Source organism: Marmota marmota, unplaced genomic scaffold (assembly GCF_001458135.2).
Source record: "Marmota marmota marmota unplaced genomic scaffold, marMar, whole genome shotgun sequence".
Taxonomy (NCBI): Eukaryota; Metazoa; Chordata; class Mammalia; order Rodentia; family Sciuridae; genus Marmota; species Marmota marmota.
The window spans coordinates 15,172,622-15,196,849 of record NW_025999949.1 but is presented as its reverse complement, the minus strand read 5'-3'; the positions used below and the strand labels follow the sequence as shown (position 1 = coordinate 15,196,849).

Here is a 24,228-nt window from a genome sequence, read left to right as displayed (position 1 = left end):
TCCTCTTTACTCTGGTTTGTAAGAAACTTGAGTATGTAAGTCACTTTTAAGGAAACACTGTCTTGTGCGGGGGATGTGGCTCAGTGGTGGAGCACTTGCTTAGCATGTGTGAGGCACTGGGGGTTTGATTCTCAGCACCACATATAAATAAATGAATAAAATAAAAGTTCATCAACATCTAAACGTACATTTTTTAAAGAAGAAAGAAAACACTGTCTCTACTATCCAAAGAATCAGATCATATTAGCATTTAGTGTAACTCTGTTGCAGCCTGGAAATATATGAAAAATGATTTTAAAAAGGATATTAGTAAAAAAAAAAAAGAAAACAACTAAAGGTTTTGATCTTAATTCTACATGAAGTATTCAACTCTAAAATCTATCATGGAAACATTACTTTCACTTTGGTTCTGCCTCCTTCAGAGGAAAATAACTTCAACACTGCATTTTTCTCTTCAAAAATCCCTAACTTTAAACCGTACATATTAAAACACATCATAAACTAACACATATACAAAAAAAAGTAGAATAAAGTTTTTCTGATTGTTATGGGTGTGTATGTTCTTAACCGCAGTGATTTCTCTTGTTTATTGGTATTAAGAAAGTGAATTTCATAGAATCACAGGCTGGCAAAACATCCTTTAGTTCATGTCTGCTCTCACAAAGATACCTGTCTAATATATACTTAACAATTGGCAGAGAAGGAGACTCCACACCCTTTCTTAGAAATACAATTTATAAGCTCTAATCAGCAAGTTTTATTAGGAGCTTACTAAAGAAAGCACTGAGGCTTTCTTTAAAAATGGCAGTCTACTCTCTTTGGGCTGTTTTCAGTAGAAACAATCGGCTTACTTAGCTCCATTCCTTTCAAGTATCTGACTATTGTTAAATGTCAACTACTAGCCTTCTTTAGGTTATAGGACCAACATTCTTTTGACTCATTTTATTATCTGTACTTACTTAGACAATCCAGAAAAGCCCAAAACATTGTTATAGTATAATAGTGAAAATAAATGAAAAAGGAAAGTGAAAAGAAGGAATGCATTTTAAAATTAACTATTCATTGGTAGAAATCAGACTATTGGTGGGTTAATAAGATTTACTCATTCAGCAATCATTACATACAGCAAATCATTACATTCCAGTCTGGTAACTACTAAATTAAGTGTATATAATGTGTTTGCTATGAGAATACAGGAAAGAATTTTGGACTTGAGAATATTTTCACAAAGTAAACAATATTTGAAATTGAATGCTGCCTCTCTACATAAAAGAGTAAGTCTCATATATACAAAGGTATGAAGTTCTGAAATAGAATAGCTGAAACATGGACATGGATATGGACATTTTGGAAGTTGGGACTAAATGGTTTAATTGAAGCTTAGAGTTGAGGATTAAATGTCTTAAGGCATTTGGGCTTTTGATTAAGGCATTTGGGCTTTTCTGGTTGGCTCAAAAATTTAATGTATTATTTTTTAAAAAATCTTTTAACAAACATTTATTAAGTACCTGTTACAAATCCAGGAGTATGATAACCATTGGAAGACAGCAATTAAAAAGGCAAAAATACCTGTCATTAAAGCACTGGTATTTTTGTGAGAGAGAGACTATAATGGATCAAGAGGACAATCAGTGCAACTATAATTATTATTATTTACTTAGTCTAATTTTAAGTAAAGAGAATTTAAACACCGTAAAGAGAAAGGAAGTTAGGTGGGATGGGAGATTGATGGTGGAAATTTCTTAAAGAAGGAAAGTTTGAAGTGAAGGTCCATTTACCAACTTGAAAGGTGGTAATGAATCTCATAAGAAATTGAAGAAAAAAGCATACTGTGTGGAGAGAAGAGCAAGTTCAGAGACTTTAAGAGATAAATTTTTTAAGGGATGGGAAACTATCACTGAACTTGAAACAGAGTGAGCCATGAAGGGTGGGCGGGCACTACCCCACATCTTTAGAAAACCCTGCCACGGACAACAGGAAGAATATATTCTTCTATATTAGAAAAAAAAGACTTACATAATGCAGTTGAAATTTGGTTAACTTGTAACACAGAACTCCCTTTCATAATACCTCTGCCTTTCACCTAGAATAAAGGTGAACTAATGAAGATTCTTAGAAAGACTAATTTAAATATTGGATATATGTCTACATTTTTAGATCTTAGATTTCTTTGGGAACCATCTGCTACAAGGTCAAGTAGATATTAAAGGACAACAGGATGGGCAAAGGCTACCCATTTTGACTTGGGAAAACCAAACTGCCAATGGAATTGTTGATGGGCATGATTGCAGCAGGAACTCTGATAGGATTAAACAATGGCAGCTTAGAGTTTAATAGGTTCCCGAGGTTCATGTTCATTTTCATAGTCAAAATAGACTGGTCCTCTTGTTGTTATTGCTTAGGCATTTATTACTAAGCATAAATGCTAAAATACAGTGTAATATTCAACGTGGGGATTGGAAGAGTTGCTTCTGACAGCAACTTAGAGCTCCCAACTGTGCTCCCAATTGGATTCAGCTTCATTTTCTGTTTACACCCATGCTCCTCTGGAGCCTTAACAAGACAAGCAGATGGACTAAAGGGAAATCAGGGGCCGCAAAGAGAGACCATAGGAAGCATCCTTCAATTCCCAGGCTCTCTGCAGAATTTCAGTGTCAGCAAAGGCTCTTATTTGCCACCTTCCTAGAACTTTGTTGTACAACAAGGCCACTTTCGTTCTCTATCCTGACATACTCTTTGTTGCTTGGAAATTCATCTGCAGGGGACAATATTTACCACGTTAAATGTCCTGAAACTTGTGTTGCCTTGGATTTTATGACTAACCTTCTCTTCTGTCACCTGACATTTGCCCATGAATTCTGTTCATAACTACAGCCTTAGACAAAGAGTTGACAGATTCTCCCTGCAGCAGCACCCTGTCCTAAATAAAACAAGTGCCTCCCCCCATATGTTTTATGACACAGCACACAAGCTGTTTAATTACAATGTCTTATAGGAGAATTTGAAACTTGAGATACAGAGAAAATGCCTCCTTCACTAGGAGAACAGAATTCCCATGGTTTATTCATATGCTCAAAGCAGGAAAAGCTGTATCCCTGTTTCTGTGTCCTGTCACATGTAGATAAAGCAAAGTAGCAGCCCCCAGTGTTAAAAAACCAGTTCAAACTGAGTGGGCAAAGCAGCAGCAGTGGCATGTCAACTCTTGTGTGTCAGTGTTTCATGTAAATTTATTTTGAGTTCAGCCAAACTTCCTCCTCTCCTCTCTCTCCAAGGGCAAGCTATAAATCTAGTCTTGGCACCTTAATTCTGAATAATGCTGCAAGCACTTTATCAATAGGATGTAGACAAATCTATATTTGTGTTTTATGAGTAGGTTGAGTTTACATGGTCTTAAGAGAGTTATAGTAACTGATGGTTTGAAATATTGACTTTGGAAATTGCAGAGTTTGGAGAGCCCATGTTCTCACTGGCGAGGAAGCAAAGTGGCAAGTGGCACACACGACAAAAAGAGAGGCGGTCTGCTGGCGCCACGCCCTTTGTTTGTCCTGTACTTCCCATGGTCCTTCAGCCTGCAAGTGAGATATTTTATTGATCACTGAAATAGTATTTTGGATAAAATATTATTATATTTTATCTATATTATTGTAATTAATTTCATTTATTTCCTCTACTTTTTAATGGAGCTCCTGGGAAATTAAAATGCTATGTATACTTTGTATTTGTGTTCTGCATTACATTCTGTTGGACAGCAATAGTCAGATTAGCTGGTCAAGTTCACACAACTTAAAAAAAGTAATAAGAATATTAATTTCACATTCGTGAAAGACTTATGAAGGATCCAGCTCTGCACTCAGCACTTTAATCCTTTCAAAGTCCTTATGAATAGTGTATCATCTCATTTTTCAGATGAAAAAAATACTGAGGCTTGCAGAATTTTAAATAATTTTGCACAAGGTGACAGAGTTAGTCTATAGCTACTGACCAGATTTTAACCAAAGAGAGTTAACTACATAAATTTCCTATTGATTGTTTCCAGTCAAAACATGGTCACATTCATCTTGCATGTGTGTGTTGTTTTGTTTTAGTATGTGTCTTTTGTTATTCAATTCTATTTTGTATACAGTCAACTTGACTTTTTGCTATATAGTTCATGGTATGTGATTACCCTCCCGCATCACTTTCCCAAATTCCCTTGAGCTGTCTATAGACAACCTCTCTCTCTCCCACTTCATTCTAGCCCCCAACGATTCATTCCTTAGAGTTCTGCCTTTTCCAGACATCATATAAATGAAATCATACAGTATAAAGCCTTTCAAGTCGGACTTCTTTTAATCTGCTTTTTTTTTTTAATTAATGGGTAGTATTCCATTGTAAGGAATTGTAGCAAGATTTGCTTATCTAGTCACCAGTTGAAAAACATTAGGGGTCATCTCTAAGTTTCAGTCATTATGAAAAAGATGCTGCAAATATTTGTATACAGGCTCAGCATGTACACTTATTTATCTTAAAATACCTCATAGATGGATTTCTAGGTCTCCTGGCAGGTATAGGTTTGCCTACATTAAAGAAACTGCCAACTGTTCTCCAAGGAGCTGTGGAATTTTGAATTCTCACCAGCAATGTCTGTGAGTTCTACTTGCCGTGCATCCTTATCAGTTTTTGGTATCATAAAGTGTTTTGTTATCATTGTTGTTGCTTTGGTTTGGCTTCATTTTCGTATACAGTAATATCTCATTGTGGTTTTAATTTGCAAAACCCTAGTAACTACAAATGTTGAGCACCATTTTATGTGCTTATTTCCTAATCATGTATGCTCTTTGATGAAGAATCTATTCATATCTTTTTCTTACTCTTTATTCAGTTGTTAGTTCTTATTATTTTTAGTTATTTATCTATTCTTCATGCTAATCTTCTATCAGATACATAATTTGTAAATGTTTCCTCTCAGGCTGTGACTTTCCATTAACAGTGTCCTTCTCTGAGAAAAATATAAGTGGACAAAATTTTACAAAGTTTATTTTATCATTTTTTTCTATTCTGATCACACTTTACATCTTTTAAGATTTGTTTGCTTAAAATCACAAATTTTAACCTGTCCTTTTTCTTGAAAGTTTGTAGTTCTACTTTAAAAGTTTGTGTTGTTTTCATCTGAATGATCGATTATCTAAAACCATTTGTGGGAAGATGATCTTTCTCCTTTGCATCATTATTCAAAAACCAAATAAACATATTTTGGTATTCTCTCTTCTGCTCCATTGAACTACATGACTATCCTTTATCAACACTGCTCTGTCTTGCTTATGGTAGCTGTTATACTAAATCTGAATATCATACAATGTGAGACAACCACCTTATTTTCTTTCAAATTTATTTTAGCTACTATAGTTCCTTTGCTTTTCCATATACATTTTTAAATGTCAGTACCTACAAAAATGTGCATTGGTATTGTGATTGTGATGGCATTCAATCTATAGAAAATTTGGGGGAAATGATATATTAAAAACATTAAGCCAAAAAAAATTAAACCATCCAATCCATAAATGCAGTATATCACAAATTATTATAAGTTTTTTCTTTTCTCAGTGTTTCTTAATTTTTAGCATGTAGATTCTATACATATTTTGATAGGTTTATATATTAATATTTTATTTTTTACACTATGCAAGTAGCAATGTTTTTAATTTTTTATTTCCAATTTTTCATTGCTTGCATGCAGAAATATATTGATTTTTGTATATTGAACTTGTTATACTGAGATGTCCCTCATTTATTAGTTCAAAACTTTTTTGGAGTTTGAGATTTTTCTACATACAGTCATGTCATCTCTAAAGAGAGAAAGTTATTTTTCTTCTTTTCAATTATATGGTTTGTTTTGACTAATTTGCAGTATGATTGAAAACAGGAGTGATAGCCTCCTTTTGTTCTGATCTTAGGAAAATATCAATTCTTTTATCATTAAGTACACTTAATGATAAAAGAATTTTTTGCAGTACAAATTTTTGTAGATGTACTGTATCTGTTTAAAGATTTTTTTTAAATATTTCTATTTTACGGAAGGGTTTTTAACAAGAAAGGAAAATAAATTTTCAAATGGTTTTTCTTTATGTGCTAATATAAGCACATGGTTTTCTTCTTTAATCTGTTTATGTGATGAAGTATTGGTTGATTTCAAAATATCACTAGACTCATTTTGCTAATATTTTGAGGATTCCTGAGTGAGGTTCATAATGAATATTAACCGGATTAATATTTCTTGTCATATCAAGTTACAGTCTCAAAAATTACTTGGGAAATGCTCTTTCCTTTTCTATTTTTAAAAAGAGACTTTGGACTTGGTATTGTGTCTTTTTAAAATTTTTGTTAGAAATTTTGTATATAATCTGACAGTTGATTCGAATTGGCACGGTTAGAACATTTCCATTTACTGTATTTGAGATGGTTGCAGTTAGGCCTACAATTTTAATTGTTTTCTGGGTTGTCTCCTCTGATTTTTGTATATGTCTCTCTTTTTCTGACTTCTTTTTCCTGACTTTTAGATTATTCAAATATTTTTAAGTCTCTTTAATTGTATATATTGGTTTTTAACTACATTGCTTTCCTTTATTTTTAATGATTATTCTAATAATTAAAGTTAACAAACCTAAAATATTAACAATTTACCTAGATTTATTTATTATTAGATTTACTTAGATTCACTTTACCACTTAAAGTGAAATATAGAGAACTTACAAAAATTTGAGTCATTTAACATTTGCCCTTTTTTGTTAAAATTATAATACATGTTTCATCTATAAACAAGGAAAAAAAAACCACCAGGCAATGTCAAGTTCTTTTTCAATAGTAATACATAATTTTTTAATTAAGCAAAGAAAGATAGTCTTTACATATAACCAGATTTTTTTTTTCCCAGTTGCTTTTTCTTTGGGAATAAAGTTCTGAGTTTTCCCCGGGTGTCATTTGCTCTTAACCTGAAAAACTTCTGTGATATCTCATTAGAACAGATTTGCTCATGACACATTTTGAGTTTCCCTTAAACTAAGAATGCCTTTATATTACCTTCATTCTCTTTCACTTCATATAGAAACCTTTGACAGATTTTTTCTTTCAGCTCTTTAAAGATGTTCGCTCACTGTCCTTGGCCTCCATGGATTCTGATGAGGAATCTAGCACCAGCAAGATCTGCCCTTTTAACTGAGGATTTGTTAAGAAGAGACATGAATAGAGAAAGGAAACAGATAGGCAAGGAAAGTAGAGTGTGTTCACTGAGAAGCACTGAGAGCCCATGAAGAGTTTCAAGAGTATGAGTTGAAAATAAACCAGTTGTCCTATCTAACTACACAGAGGCCCAGTAATAAGAAACAGAGGCATTCCAGGACTGTGGGACAAAAGCATTTCATGCAGAGAGCTGGTATCTCTCTGAAAGTAACAGAGAGTAGAAAACAACTATAAGAGTACTTTTAAAAAACAATTCTGCTTAATCGTTCAGTACTGAGGACATTCATAGCCTCATGAGGACTGCTGCAGTCTTAAGTCCCTTTCAGTTAAAAAAGTGTATGTTTAAAACCACACCATTTTCCCATTAATCCCACAGACTTTTACTGGGTGTATACTGCGTGCTGGACACTCTAGTAGATTTACCAGAAGGTGACCCAGTATTTGAGGTGCCCACATCCACAAGCAGCTTGAATCAAGTGGCTGCCTACATAACATGACACTCTCCTCCTGAGTCTAGAAGAGAGAGCTTCAGGAAACAAAAAGTTTATACAGAGGGAAGAGAGCTTGAGAACAAATTGTATACTGTTTACTGGTGCAATTGAAAATTGATTATGTAATGATCAAAAATAGGCCTGGAAAATTATGAACATGATTAAAAACTATTGATGAAGCAAACATTGTTATAAATGGCATATAAGCACAATAACAACTCGACCCTGAAGCAAATGATATTCATGTGGTCATGAGCATGTAAACACTGATTATTGATTTACCTAAAATATTTCCCTAAGTGTAGTAGGAGTAATGGAAATAGGCATTCAATGGCAGAAGTAATCTAAATCCTCATCCACAAAAAAGTCAAAAGATAATATAAAAATTTGTTAGAAATCTTAAATATATTGTTTAGAAATAGGGAGAGAAATTCCAGAAATAAGCACTTTAGTAGATAAATGACTTACTGTATCTTAGGGATATTACTAAATACAGAGAGAGCAAGATCATTATTTGTAATGATTCATCAAGAACAAATTGATTTTTAAAGTACATATATGTATTACTTTGATTAAAATTAAAATAATATTAAAAATCGTATCTTACTTAGACCTCTTTCATATTTTTTTCTTAAAAGCATCAGTAAGTTTGTAAATTTAAAAATTGTTGAGCAGAGATGCTGGGTGTAATTCATGAACTCCACAGAATATTCCAAGTGGTTTTTCCCCTCTTCTACATTCACTACTCCTTATCAATTCAGTCATTTATAATAAAAACAGGAGCAAGGCTATAAGACTTCAAGAGCCTTTTTATCTGTCAAGAGTTTGACAATTATAAATGAACATCTTAGAAGGAGAGATGACATGCAGATCATAAATATCACAGGTGATCTAACTATGTGTATGTCCTAATACTAGACAGCAGACATTGAGAAGGAAAATGGAAGAGTGACTAGTTCCGTGATTCTCCCTACACAGACTGCAAATCACCTCATATTTTCTAGGGAAATATTTCTGCAGTCGAGGTAACAGCTCTGCTATCCTCACTGGAACTTCAGCAGAAACACATGGTAATGAAAAACTGTTTAAAATGATAGAAAAAAAAATAATAAAGCAGATTTAAAAGCAATCCTACAATCCTATTCAAACAAATCTTCATGAGACAGCTTCCAACCTCAAAAAGAATTAACCTGATCCAATAAGAAAAAAAAAAAAAAGAACTCTACACACAAGAAAAAAGTCATCTGTGCCATTTATTGCAGAAGAAATTTCAAAAAAAAAAAAAAAAAGGAAGCAATTCCATTTCAAAATTAAAGCTTATCACTCAAACTTTAAAAAAAGCAAAAGATCGAAATTCAAATCCTGGCTCCACCTTAAGCAAATTAATTGAGCCTCAGTTCCCATGTTAATAAAGTGGGAAATAAAATAACAGCATTAATGTTTCCTGAGAATTATATGGAATGATGCCTGTATGTCCTGTAGAAACCAACCACAGCAAAGCCTGTTATGTACTGGTTCTTTTTCCATGTAATCAATACTATATTGAACCATACTATTGCATGCATAGTACAATTTCCACTTAAAATGATAACTGCCACTCAATGGCTTCCCATTTGTACTCAATATTGTTCGCAAAGGTCACTAATCCTCAGGAAACCCTATGCAATTATCACTCATTTGACACAAAGGGAACATAGGCCCAAAGAGGGAGAAAAAAAAAAGGAACTTGCTCTAAGTCACACGGTTAATGTGTGTCAAAGGTGAAATTTAAACCCTGAAATGTTTTATTCTGAAACCCAAGTGCTTTACATTATCACATCACCAAGAATCTTGCCTTTCTTTCAGAGTAGCATGATTAAAACTAAGAGGACCACAATCAAAACAGATAGATGCCCCTTGGAAATGCAGAGCAGGCTAACTCTGTCTGATATTATTAACATTAAAACAACCATGCTTTCTTGCAGGGGAAATTTTAAATCTGTGTCCATTCAAATTAATTAAAACAGCACAGCACCTGTCTACTTAAAAAGAAAGATCAGGGCCAACACATTCAGCTGTATATGGGAATTACTTATTTGAGCATTAAAATAAAATTTAAAGTCTACTCATATGAGTTTTTAGCAGTGTAATATATTAAATAGGTATCCAGGGCTTCTGACAGCAAAGTAATTTACATACATTATTTTAATAATCCTCATAATTTTTCTGCCGGGAAGGTAAGTAGCAATTATTTCTCAGATTTTTCAGATAGTGAAACAAAAGCAAAGAGGAAGAAATCTTTTATATGTACCTCTCAATAGATCTCAAATTTTAACTTTGGGACCATTTAATGTATTTGAGGATAATTAGAATAAAATGTGTCTCTATTTTAAGTGGGAAAATTGTCATGACTAACTTTAGAGGGGTATTCTGGATTGTAACCAATATTGGAAAGAAGTAAACCAAATTGTGTGCTCTTTCCACAACTAAGGCAAATGTCCAGTAGTACCCTAGCAACTGTTTCACAAAAACTAATGACTACTCATCAAATAAATTACTTCTTATCATCAGCCAGTACCTTTAAAGTGACATGAAATGGCAGTGATAAGGACCAGCATATTTAAAAAGCCATAAGCCATTGATTCCTCAACCTCTTCTTATTATAAAATGCAAAGCCAAAATATTCCTTGGGATGTTTGTTTGTGATACCAGCATCAGAGTCCTGAAAAAAAAAAAAATCCCTCAAACTATAGGGGGCAAGAAATCAACATGGAACTACCACAGTTTTATTTGAAAACTCATCATATGGTTTTTATGAGTTTTCAAACAAACTAGAAAGATGAAAACAAAATGGAAGGAAGGAAATCTGATCTCCCTCATGAGTCAGTTTCTGTCTGACTGATTGTGCCAAGTTGTGCTTTATTGCATCTGTGGTGAGCAAATGGCAGCTTAGGAACACTAACTCATTGCAGAAGTCTCCTATCAGTAGTTTATTTAATAATAAGATTCAAAGTTATTTGTCTCTGAATAGTGAATGTTGTTGCAATTTGATAAACTGTTGTCGTTTTGATAGTCTTACTTTGATGAGATGCAGAAAATTCAATTTTAGAGGAGAAAAGCCATGGTTACTTATTTGTGCAGTATATATGAAAGGAAGAATGGGAAATAATGAAACTTGGTACAGAAGATAAATGCAGAAGTAACATCAGTTCATCCTTCTGTCCTGCAAATATTTGATAAACACCTACTATGTGTTGGGAAGTTTGTAGAAAACCATAAGCAAAGAGAGATGCTCATTAGAGTCTAGAGGAGGAGCAGATGCACATCAAATACTTATACAAATGAGTGTAAAGTTAGAAATGAGGTAAATATCATGAAGATATCTTATGAGAGTATAACAGAATTTGACAACTTAAGTCAGAGAAACTTAAGTCATAGTCCCAGTGAAGAACTGAGGACCATGTTGTGATCTAAGGATGAATTAAGCAGATGATTGGCAGAAAAGGCATTTTGAGAAAAGACTATCTACATGATCCCTTTGGGAATTACCATTGTATATGCAAAAGACAATGAAATTTAGTGGAGAAAAGTTATAGTGTACAATTTATTTTTATTATTATTATTATTATTATTACTATTATTATTATTATAAATGTGAAAGAATCTAGTAGAAAATTCTATTTTCAGCCTACGGGCTAACAGAGACTAGAATAAGCCTCCTGCCTTATGTAATGATGAAAGGGACTGAAATACATGAAAGAATGATTTTTTCAGCGGTTTTCTGTCAACAGTCAATACAGCACAGGAGTCACATATAAAGGAAATAGACAAGGTAAAGGTTATGACTGCCCCAGCGTGGCACCTGAAAAGAATTTCCAGGTTGCCTACCTACAGGGAGGGCACACCAAAACAGAGCCTGAGTTGAAGTGACACAGTTAAGAAATTGGGGAGGAAGAGTACTGAAGGAAAGAGAGCTACAGAGAAGGGGAAAGCTAGGCAGAAAGATTATTTGAAACTCCACACAAGCCAGAAGAAACTACTTGAGGCAGAGAAAGAACCACCATGATTGTTGAAAGGTCATGTACATCTATAGGGATATCCTCATAAACCTAAGTATAAAACAAAAAAAAATGAATTTTTTTTTAGCTACAACACCAAAATCACAATCAATAAAAGAAGATGTCACCCACAGGTCAAAGGAAAAAACCAAAAGAGAAATTTAAAGTATTTTGGAGTTAAAGAAATGAAAATGAAAACATGATCCATTAAAATTTATGGGATGCCCAACTTAGAAATGTACAACACTGGACATCTCTAGTAGGAAAGAAAAAGATTCTACTTAAGAAACTAGAAAAATATGAGGAAGTTAAACAGAAAAAGGAGAGCAGAAAAGAGAAGTAATTAAGAACAGAAAGGGGGGACCCCAAAAACTAACAGAAAAAAATGAAACAAAGTCTGTTCTTTGAGAAGATTAAAAAATCAATAAAAGTTTTAGCCAGATTGATCAGTATAAGTATACAACTTAACAACATCCAGAGTGATGGGAGGGAACATTATGATAGCTATTGCAGGTATAAAAAAGATCATGAGAGTGAGTGTAGCAAATAATTTATGCCAATAAATTCAACAACTCAAATGAAATGAATGAATTGCTCAAAAGACATTACCAACATCTACTAAATGAAATGAATTTTCAAAACTTTCGTACAATGAAAACCCCAGACCCAGATGACTTCCTAAAGGGATTCTATTGACTATAAATGAAGGCAAATAATATCAAGTCTACCTAATTTTTACAAACCCTGAAGAGGTTTGTAAAACCTCTATTCTCCAGAATAGAGAATATTTATTTAGAAATAAATAGGGAATATTTCCCAAGGCATTATGGGAGGTAAGCATTATGGTGTCCTAACTGATTTGTGCTGGTATAACATAAGAAGACAGGCTAATGATGAAAGAGAGAAATGTATTCCTCACTGATCTGGAGGCCAAGAAACCCACAATTAAGGCAGACTCTGACAGTCTGAATTGTCTAGTGAGCTGCATCCTCTGGAGGAAAGGAGTGCTATGTCTTCACATGGTGGAAAACAGAAGGACAAGGTAAATCAAGTGCTTGGTGAGGCACCCCTAGTAAGGGCCTTAATCCTATTTCAAAAGGGAGAAGCCCCCATGTCTTAACCACCCTCCAGGTCCCATCTGTTAATAACATCACATTAGCGGCACCTGAATTATGGAGGCAACATATTAAAACAATGGCATCCTGAAACCAAAAATGTTGCAAAAAACTTACAGACCAATATCCCTCATGAATGTAGATGCCAAAATCTTAATATTTTACCAAATCCATTCTAATAATATAAATGGTATTTCTCCCCAAAATGCAAGATTAATTTAACATTTAAAAATTCAAATTATGTCATATATCCTACAGCTAATATCAAACAAAATAGTGAAATATTAGATTCCCCTCTAAACTTTGGAAAAACAAGAAAATATCCAATTTTAACACTAATGTTGAACATTTTATCAGAGGTTCCAGCCTGTGTCATCAGCCAATAGAAAATAATCTAAACTATCATTATTTTCAGAAGACATAATTGTCTATATAAAATATCTTACAGAATATGCTAAAAAAATTAGAACTAGGAGGCAAGTTTAACAAGTTTATAGGATATTAGGTTTATACACAAAATCAGTTGTATTTCTATTGTAGTAATGTAAATTAGGAATTGAAAAATGAAAATATTTAAAATAATATTGAAATACAAAATGCTTACAATAAACTTTGAATAAAAATTTCTAATATCTGCACAATAAATACTTGAAAACATTGGTGAGAGACATTAAAAACCTAAATAAATTTGAGAGATATCCTTTAATCTTGGGTGAGAAAGCCCAGTTTTATTACAGTGTTCATTTTTTTTTCAATTGATTTGAAGTTTCAAAGCAATTCCAATCAAAATCCCAGCTGATGTTTTTGTAGAATTTGGCAAATTGATACTCAAATTTATATGAAAATAAAAATGCCCTATAATAACAAATTAACTTTGAAAAACAGACAAGTTTTTTTTTGACTTAAGATACCTAACTTCACAATTTATAATAAAGCTATTTAATAAAGGCAGAATATTATTGGTGTAAAAGGTATAGAGAACAATGTGTCAGAAAAGAATTCAGAAATAATACACAACGGAATTTTACTCATCCTTAAAGAAGAATAAAATTATGGAATTTTCCAGTAAACCGGTGGCGTTGCAGAATATCAAGTAAAATAAGCCAATCCCAAAAAACCAAGGGCTAAATGTTTTCTGTAATATGCAGATGCTGACTCACAGTAAGAAGGCAGGACTAGGGAAGAATAGTGGTACTTTGGATTAGACAGAGGGGTGTGAAGGGAGGGGAGGGGTTATGGGGATAGGAAGGAAAGTAGAATGAATCAGACATTAATTCATTATGTGCATATATGATTACACGACCAGTGTGATTCTATGTAATGTATAACCAGAAAAATGAGAAGTTATACTCCATTTATGTATGATGTGTCAAAATGCATTCTACTGTCATGTATAACTAATTATAAAAATTAAAAGAATTCAGAAATAAACCCATGCAGGTAGAGCTGATTGATTTTTAACAAAGTTATAAAAAAGTCAATTGGTGGCAGAACTATTGGATAATCAGGAAAAAAGAAAAGAAAACTAAGCTTAAACCTTTAACTCACAACTGGAACCAGTTCTAACTCAAAAATTATTACAGACCTAGAATTAGAGCAAAAGCAGTAAAACTCCTGGGGAAAACTGGGAGAAAATCTTAGTGACTAAGTTGAGTAAAGATTTCATAAATAGGACACTAAAAACGAAAAATATCAATAAATTGAAGTTTTGCTCTTCAAATGACACTGTTCTGAAAATATGCATGCAAAGCACAATCTGGGAACTTACATCTGACAGAGGACTTTTATCTAGAGCTCATCATCCAATATGGCAGCCACCAGCCACATGTAATTATTGAGCTCCTGACAGTTATCTTCTCTGAATTAAAAAATGCTGCAAGTATGAAATACACACTAAACTTTAAAGTCTTAACAAAACATTTAAATAGTTCATTGTTATGGTTTGTATTTATTACATGTTGAAATGATCATATATTTATATATTTGGCTAAGTAAAATGTATTAATAAAATTATCTTCACTTGATTTTAAATGTTATTTTCTGTGACTACCAGGACATTTAATAATACACTATGTGCTCACATAATATTTCTGTTGGACAGAGTTTATCTAAAATTCATAAAGAACACATACAATTCAATGATATAAGACAAGTAACATACAAATAAAAGGGAGAAGATATTTTACTCAACATTTCACCAAAGAAGATAAATTGATAGTAAACACATGAAATGGTAATAACTTTGTTAGTCATCAAGAAAAGGAAACTTAAAATGACAGTATAGCATGCCTGTACAATCCTATAATGGCTTTATTTAAAAAAACATAAAGTATTGAAAAATGCAAAACAAATAGAATTATATACACTTCTGGTGGGTGAGAAAAATGGAACAACTATTTCAAAAGCGATTAGCTTCTTAAAAAATTAAAAAGGCATTCCACTCCTAGATGTTTACCCAATAGAAATTAAAATATATGTCCATAAAAAGACTTATAAATGAATTTTAGTACACAAATGGTCATAGCAACTTTATCTGTAATAGTCTAACTGAAAACAATGTAATGTCTACCCATGGAGACATATATATATATATATATATATATATATACACTACTTGTTATAAAGCCATAAAATGGAATGTTACTTAGCAACAAAAAGGAATGGATATGCAACAACATAGATGTATCCCCATGTAATTATGCTGAGCAAAAGAAGGATGTTAAAACACAATGCAGACTATATGGGTTGAATTACATAAATATGCAAATCCACCTCTAGAGACAGAAAAGCAACAGTGGTTGCTTGAGGATGTGGTAATAAGAAACGGTAGGCGACAAAGGAGCCCTAAGAAACCCTTAGAATTATGGTCATGTTCTACCTTGATTGTGGTAATTGTTTCACAGATATATATGAATGTCAAAACTTATCAAATTATATGATAATATCAAACCATCCTATGGTTCTGAGCAACAAGGATACATCAGGAGCAGTTTTTTAAATCCAATGTTAATCCAAGATTTGCTTCAAAGTGATAATGCAGGGTCTGTTGAAGAAAGCCAGAAAGAAGAATCCCAAGATATTTTAACAATATTCCTGTAGTGGAGTGCAGACAAGAGGGGGCAGGAGTCAGTGGCAATACAGATATGGTAAGGATGGGGAAAAAAGAATGAAGAGTTTGTATCAAGATGTTTAGAAGAAAGCACAGGAGACTAAATAACAAGAGAGAAATACAGAAGGAGAGACAGCATGTACAAGAAGTAGACCATGCCATTTGAGTACATGCAGACTCTCTTTCCTTTCTACTGCCTCAGAGTGACCAGAAGGACCTTTTAAAATGGAACTAGGACTGTGCCTTCTTCATCTTAAAATCTGCAACCAGCTGGACGCAGTGGTGCATACCTGTAATCTCAGCAATTTGGGAGGCTGAGATAGGAGGATTGCAAATTCTAAGCCTGCCTCAGCAAAAAGCGAGGCACTAAGCAACTCAGTGAAACCTTGTCTCTAAATAAAATACAAAATTAAGGCTGGAGATGTGGCTCAGTGGTCAAGTGCCCCTGGGTTCAATCCCGGGTACCCCCAAAACAAAACAAAAAACAAAAAACAAAACCAAAAAAGTCTACACCCAACCAGTGCTCCAAAAATGAAAGCAACCTCAGTTAATACTCTAGGAATAAATCAAAGTGTATTGGAAGATGGAGACTCCATTACTAGGTGATGTCATTTCTCCTCCCCAAAGTTCCATGTCTAGTCAATGCTTCTTTTCCCTGGGCCTATCTTCCTAGAGATGGACTCCACCCTGGTATGGATACCTCAAAATCAGTGAATTGGCCATTGGCTGAATTTTTTCTTTTGCTTTTTGCCAAAGGATTGGCCACTGGATGTTCAGATATCAGACTTACAGGTTGAGGTATAAGCCCCTGATGGTGTGGGAGGAAGCCAAGGAATAGGTAAGACCAAGGGATGATCCAGGACCAGCTCATGAAGTTGGACAACAAGTCTCTAGGGCTTCTAAGAATTCTGCATTTGAACACGCCCTTTCATATGTTCTGAAACAAATTTGTCAGGAGGTGTATTTAGAACATATTTTAACCATTTCTTCACTTAAAATTTTTAAACATTGAGGTCCATGGGAAGTGGGCCATCATTTGTACCCCTCCTCCAGGCTCTGCAAATATCAGGAGAGGGCTTATCTGTAAACCATATGGATTTAGGTGAAGACTATGTGTCTAACACTCTACTACAAGTTCTTGGTTGATCTATAGTATTCTGACATTTTTGGACTAATAACTTGGATTTCACACCTACCTCATCAGGGCAAGTGAAGCAATTCATGGCATTATAGTCAATTTATCTTTCTTTGTCTCTTTTCATCAGCAACTATTGTTTCACAAAGTCATTGTCTTTCAATGTGGCCTTTGTCACCATTATTATTGATCTAACATACATGTTATGTATTGTTCTATATGTAGCTTTCCACTTCTTAACAGAAAGCCGCCTCAGTATAAGACATGTGCTTTTGCTGCCTTTTGTTTTGTCATTTCATCTCCTGCATCTAAACCAGCAGGTTCTTTATGTTTGAAAGGAAAACAAAGAATTTTGCTATGAGGAATTAAAACAAAAACAAAAAAGTGAGTAGAAAGAGGGTTAGGTTTAGAATTTTAAAATAAGTATAGGCTGGCCACATTCTCTAAAACATGTGCATCTGTTACACTGATAAATTATCTGGCTTCTAGCAAATCAATTATAATTTATTTTGTTTATTAAAAAACGGCTTACCCAGGAATAAGAATATTTTAACATGCTGAATCCAAGATGAACTTGTTCTGTCACATAGTGTAGGTGTTACCTTCTCAGAAGAGCAATTACTAATAACTCCTCAGGGGTTCATTTCAAATGTCACTTTTTTCCTTTGCTAGTCACTGTCATCTAAGGGATACTTTCGCTGAACTTTGGCTTTCTTTGGCATTGACAGCTGAAAAAAAAAAAGCCTAATTAAAAGTTTGGCTTTCAAGGTGAAATATCTCATCTCCTATATTTCACTGAGCCTCTTTAATTGAAAAATAAAAAGGTAAATGCATTAAGAGGATGTGCTTTTCTTCCATATTTTTTTGAATTTTGCTTTACTTTGTGAATATACCATGGATCTGATAGTAAATAATCCGGCTTTATAAGTTTATATTAATGTCTCCATGAAGCTACAAGAAACAGCTGCGGCCTGCCCTCATTTTATCTTTTAAAATTCTCCACCGCTTAGTGTTTGTGTAGAAGGTACAGCTGCAAAGACTAAATCATTTAACTTTCTTTACAAACCTCATTTTGAATGTGACACAGGGCTTCTTAGTGATTTGAAATTTTCCATTTAGGATCAATTTCTTCTCCAGTTGTGTCTACTTTGAGGCCAAGGAGAGTGTGCTAGCACACATGCACACACCTTTAAGATACTATTAAATTCATCTACACATATTCTTCCAGTGACATGCAGTAAGAGCATTGCGTGGCTTAGATATCATCATGATCATATTTGTTTATAAAATATTTATAAAAGAATATTGTTTCATAGAATAAGAATCAGATAGGGATCAATAATACAGAAACGATAGAAAGAACAAATAAATCAGCATGAGGGCCGGAGGAGCTACGGTTTGTAAGATAGTCAGCCTTCAGACAGTTTTGGGAAGCTGGGAGCAGTCCAGTTTTCAGTATCTGAAAGCCAGAAGATCCTGTTTTTAACCATGAAAATCTGTACCGTTCCACCTGGTTAGGACATACATTTCACTTCAACAGGCCAGCATTTATTTTCAGGAGAGAAGTGATGTATTGTTTCATCGGGCTTCCGTATGTGCTCGTCCCTGCCCAGGCACAATCCCGTTGACTGGAAAAGGAGAGTGTGGCCACCACTCCTACCCCACTGTTCACCCCCTGGCACAGCTCGGGGCCTTTTGCCAAGGCTCTGGCAGTTTTAAGACTGTTTCCTGGCAGCCATTGGCTTTGAGAGGCCATATGACTCTGATTCTGTCCGTCTGGATTCTGTTCTGAATTTCTTAAGGGCTTGCTTCTGAGCAGCATCTCAGCAGCAGCAGGGCCCTGGGACTCAGTGAAGCCATGTTATCCAGGAACTTTGGATCCCTGAGCCGTCCCAGGCTCCTTCTGCCAGCCGCTTGCTTCAGGGCTTCAAAGGAGGGCTGGCTGGAGTACCCAGGATGCTTTTCTGTGGCTGCCACAGCCCTCTTTTGAAGCACCATGGTAGCCAACAGAGAGGATTCTGTGTTACGTACAGTATGACCCTGGAGGTGCCAGCCAGCTGCTGTGACTCAGCGAAAAACAGGGAACTCGCTGTAAGAGAGAGGGTGTCCAGGGGAGCGAGTGCTGAGGGGGAGGGAAGAGAGGAAAAGCAGCAGGAGTTTATGATGCCCAAAGTTTGTCAAAGGGCTCAGAACACATTTCTGAAAGAGCTTTCTTGATGGGCCAAAGGAGGCATATCTCTGTGACTCTGAAACATGCTTGGGCTTCATAATGTCTCATGGCCTACATATCTAATGAAAGCAAGCAGCAGGACTAGGGGAAACCAAGAAAATAAATTCTCTCTCTTCATACTTACTCCCAGGTGGCCTGAGGAAATGTGTACAAATTGGTCTTTCAGATATCATTTGGGATCAAACACACTGATGTAAAGGAACAGAATTACTTAGTGAATAAACATGCATCCCCCAAGAATGAGGGCTTATAGGAGTCGGAATTCATGTGGCACGGATAATCTCAGAGGCAACTCTGAATCCAAATTGTGAAAATAACACAATATGAGGATTTTACTTATGAAACATACCTCTCCTTGGCTCTGGAAGGAGTTTTAAGAGGGGGGGGGGGTGGAATGATGCTCAGCTAAAAGTAGATCTTAACCAACCCTGTCTTACTTTGTGAAATATTTGCTAGGGTACTTTGCTCTGTTCAAAGGTAGAAATTTAAAGGCAGATGGAACATAAAATGTAAAATGTACCTTGGCTAAGAAAATTTTTAAAATGGGCTCAGGAAGAGTGCCAGAGAGGAGAGAGTACAGAAAGAGAGTAACAAGAAGTACTGATTTCATCCACATTTTAAAGCAAAGAGCAAGACACAATCATCTGTCTGCTTCAAGAGAAAATCAAGGTTTGTATCTTTTATCCACCAGATTTGAAGGAGTGAGTAGAAAGAGGGTTAGGTTTAAGATCACTAAAATGATCAAGTTTGCTCCTGACAAACAAGAGGACAGAGCACAGCCCATCAGCTCAGACCTGGGTGTGCCCCATCCTGGCAGAGTTTCCAAGGTGATAAAACCTGAGCAAGTGGTGACAGATACCCTCTGGGAGAAAACCTTGTCTCCAAAATTTCCCCATTAATTTCTTCTGGGTTCAGCTATCATGTAACAGGTCAAATTGATCAAGAGTAGCTCAGGTTCAGAGGTTCCTAGCAGGTATAAGGCTTTGGTTATCATCTAATTTTTGTTCTGGTGTTGGTAGCTGCTGGACACATCAGCAGACACATTTCATTAAAAAAGAGTTACTTTCCTTTCAGATCCAATTCACACATAAGTTTACTCAAACCAGGTTTTGAAAAGAAACACAATGGGCTTTCTTGGCAATGTGATTTTTTTTTTGGTTTGTTTCTTTTACTATGAAGTATATATTCTTGATAAGAAGCATATGCAAAGAATAGGAAGAAAGTTCCTTTTTGCTCTGCTTTGAAATTCTGTTTTCATGTAAGAAGGATTCAGTATCTCCTTAATAGGAATTTAGGTGGGTGCCTAAAACATAGTTTAATAGAGAGATTGGAAATACGGAGGTAATGTTTTGCTTAACATTAAGAGTTCACAAATAGCTTCAACAGCAAAAAGACATGAAAAGAAAAGACACTGATCAGAATATTAGGGAAAGGAGAAGAATAAGGAGTGAAATTAAAAATTCCTCTGCTTTGGAGAATTAGAGAAATTCTCCAGAACAATCCTTCCAAATACTCATCATTGTGCCACTGGAACAAGAAAACCAAGAAACAAAAATGAGAATAAAAGACAGGATGATATAGCTAAAAACTAGATCAGTTATAGTCTTAGGTTACAAGGAGACAATCAATTGGCTGGATGTCAATACCTGTTCAAATGTTTATGTGACTCATTCCTTCCAAGTTCCTATTTGTCCCCACAGTAGTCCTTGGTTGATTCTGGAGATTGGATCTGTGATTGGCTAGACAACCACTTGGAAACTATATGGATTGAATGGGGACCCTTCAAAAGATAAGTCCAACCTATTCACATTACTTTACTGGGAAAATCTCTTCACAACTGTAATTGTTAAGAAACTTAAGTATTACTGGGTTTGGGGTGGACCCTGAATCCAATCACAAAGGTCCTTATGAGAGAAGAAAAGGAGGGAAGAAACACAGAGGGGAGAGCAGAGGAAGACAGGCAGAGGCCAGAGTTAAGCAACTAGAGGCCAAGGAATGCTAAGAATTCCAGCAGCCACCAGAAAGTAGGAAAGAGGCAGGGGACAGATTCTCCCTCAGAGCTTCTGGAAGAAACTCTGCCAACACCTTGACTTTCAATTTACAGCCACTGGCATTTGAAAGCACAAGTTTCTGTTTATTCAAGCCACCCAGTTTGTGGTAATTTGTTATGAAAACCTTAGTAAAGTAAGACAGACCCTGCTCCAACTCAGCATCGCAGTATGGACGTTGCTGAAGATAAGCCAGCGCACCATGGATTTACTTTCGTTGAACTCTATGTAGTACATGCCTATGTGAATTCCTCCAGAAATCATAAATGGATTGGGAAACCAACTCAGGTCTGTGTCAACCGAACACTTATTATGTGCCATGCACCATGAGAGCAAGTCAGTTAATAAAAAACTCCCCTGTCTTAGAAGTTTCTAGTCCAGCTGTATACAGTTCATTCAAGTCAGCAGAATTCCCTGGGGCATGAAATTTCAACTTCAGGGGATAGTAGCACATTGGGCATTAGTAGTGCTGTTCTGCAATGCTGATGATCTAAAAGAAGTTCATTTTCCTGCTAAGCAAGTAGCAGAATAGTTGGAGTACACTGAGCAGAAGAACTGTAATAATTGAATGAATGAATGAATGAATGAATGAATGAATGAATGAATGACTGTAACTTCTCTTGCCCAGGAGTTAAGGGCCCCTAGTAAGATATCCATAACAGCTGGTAGATTGTAGGTGGGTTTCACTAATGCCACAAATTGCAAAAGAGCTTTTGCAATGAGCATCAAAATCCCTCTGTATGGGTCTCTTGATTGGCAAACTTGGCCACACTTTGAAATCTGCATCTACCCAAGGATTCAAGTAACAGGTCAGTGTCTCCTTACCTCTTTGACCTTCACTCCATTAACTGTGTTCTGCATGAACATCTACTCCCAGGTGCCATGCAGTTCCCAGTGTTCAATTTGGAGAGGACTCAGGAGCACAATGGAGAGGCACCACAGAGGGGTCCACATCTGGGAGGTGTGCTCTTTTCCCAGCCGGTTCTGTTGTTGGTTTCACCTGCTGGCTTACATGAATTGGCTTTTACATTTCTTAATTTAGACACTAGCAGTGTGGATATATATCTATATATGCTTTCTGTCTGAGAAGAGCAGTGCTTTCCATTGCACAAGTAGCAACAACTGCCAGCAGCTAGTAGCACACAGAGCAACACAGTCCACAGACACATCACATTGTAACATGAGGGCTGGGTGCTGGGAATCAAGATTATTCCTGTGACTCAGTTGAAATTGTTCCCCTAAAATAAAAAGTCTAATTAGGAGTCAGGGTGTTCATGCCATAACGAATATTCTCATTGCAATGGATAGAAGTAACAAGCATTTTATATAATGTTCCCTATGTTTTAGAAGGTATCACTTTATAGGAATATCCAACTCATGTTGCCAATAATATAGGCAATAATGTAACTGATACAATAGCTATACCATGTGCCAAGTATTGCACTAAGCACTGTGAGAACAATTATATCTAAAACAAGATCATAAGATCAGCAATATCATAAACTATGTTTTAACAGAGAGAAGCTAAATTACATCCCAAATCTACCTAGTATCTCTGGTCAGTTCTCTAAAAGCAGAGCCAAAGCAGTCATTTAGGGGAAGTCTGGGGCCTCTGCTGAAGTCCACTTCATCCTAAAGGAGCCCTGAATCACAAAGAACTCCATGGTTTGGTCCCACCTGAGTATATGGAGACAGGCCTTTTGTACCAGGCTGATAGTCTTGGGATTCCAAGAGAGAATTTTCCATTATTGCCAAGGAAAAATTGTCTGAAGCATGAGACAATTGTGATCATACTAGCAGCCAATATTCCCAGCAGCTGGGGACAGGTACAACATCCAGGTAAATGAAATCTTGGCAGGGCAGGCACAGCAACCTGCACCAGCTCACAAGTGGCAAAAATTGGCTTTGAATCTTGTGTGACTCTGAAACTCATGCTGTTGATGCTGTATCATTCTGTAAACTCAAACTCTCTTAACAAGGTTAAGAAGTGCCGTGTTCTTATCAGCCTCCAGATCCTAAGGAACACACACACACCTGTTACTCCTAGAGAAGGTGTCAATGAGATTTGGTACATTTTCTTTCAGTTTTAAATAACTTGACCTTGAAACTCCTCTAGGTGCTGCAGAATATGAAGCTCCTGCATGGCCCAGTGCTTCTCACCTCCCCTCTTGCTTTTTCACAGCCTGCGCCTGTGCCTTCCCCTTCCCTTTGCCCCTGAAGTTCATGAAGAAGAAATGACGGCATTTGGCCATGTGTATGGCTGATCCTTGCAACCAGCAATAAACAAGAAAGAGTAAGAGAGAGGAAAACTTGTTAACATCACACTGTATCTAAACAAGCAATCCCAGATGGCATCCTTTATGCCTTCTGCCTCTGATAAGAAAAGATTGAGCAGGGAAAATAAGCAGCAGCTGACAAGCCATACCCAGCATTGAGACCAACAGGGAGAACAGATACCAGCTCTGTGCTCTGTCCCCAGTCATGGCTCAGCACCCAACCCAGAGGCCTGCCTGGCTTCAAATGCCTTCAGCAGTGCGCTCTTTTATGGAACCAATGAATCATGGAAGCTTACGGGCCAGAGCATTTTCCTTTCTAATTCAATCTTTAGTTTGCTGATGAAGATCAAGTCCATGAAGCATTAAGGTACTTTATTTCAGAACATTTTGTTGTTAAAAAGACAGACAAAAAATGAAATTAAAGAGCTACTGACTTCTACCCAGAGTTTTTTCTAGAAATCAAGTCTAATTTCTCTATAAACATGCATAATTCTTATATATGGGATTATTCTTATATATGATATATATTATTCTTATATATTTTATATATATATATAAAATATATAAGAATA

General features: G+C 35.6%; 2 long non-coding RNA genes across 3 annotated transcripts in view; one reads left to right on the top strand and one right to left on the bottom strand.

Annotated features, from left to right (window-relative positions):
* LOC125616521 overlaps nt 1–24,228 on the bottom strand; it is a 55,388-nt gene that overhangs the window by 29,418 nt on the left and 1,742 nt on the right. The window lies entirely within an intron of this gene.
* Nucleotides 19,795–24,228, top strand: part of LOC125616520 — a 28,090-nt gene continuing 23,656 nt past the window's right edge. For both annotated transcript variants that reach the window (XR_007347161.1, XR_007347162.1), the window contains exon 1: nt 19,795–20,001. This is a non-coding gene — a long non-coding RNA (uncharacterized LOC125616520). The remainder of the gene's footprint in view (nt 20,002–24,228) is intronic.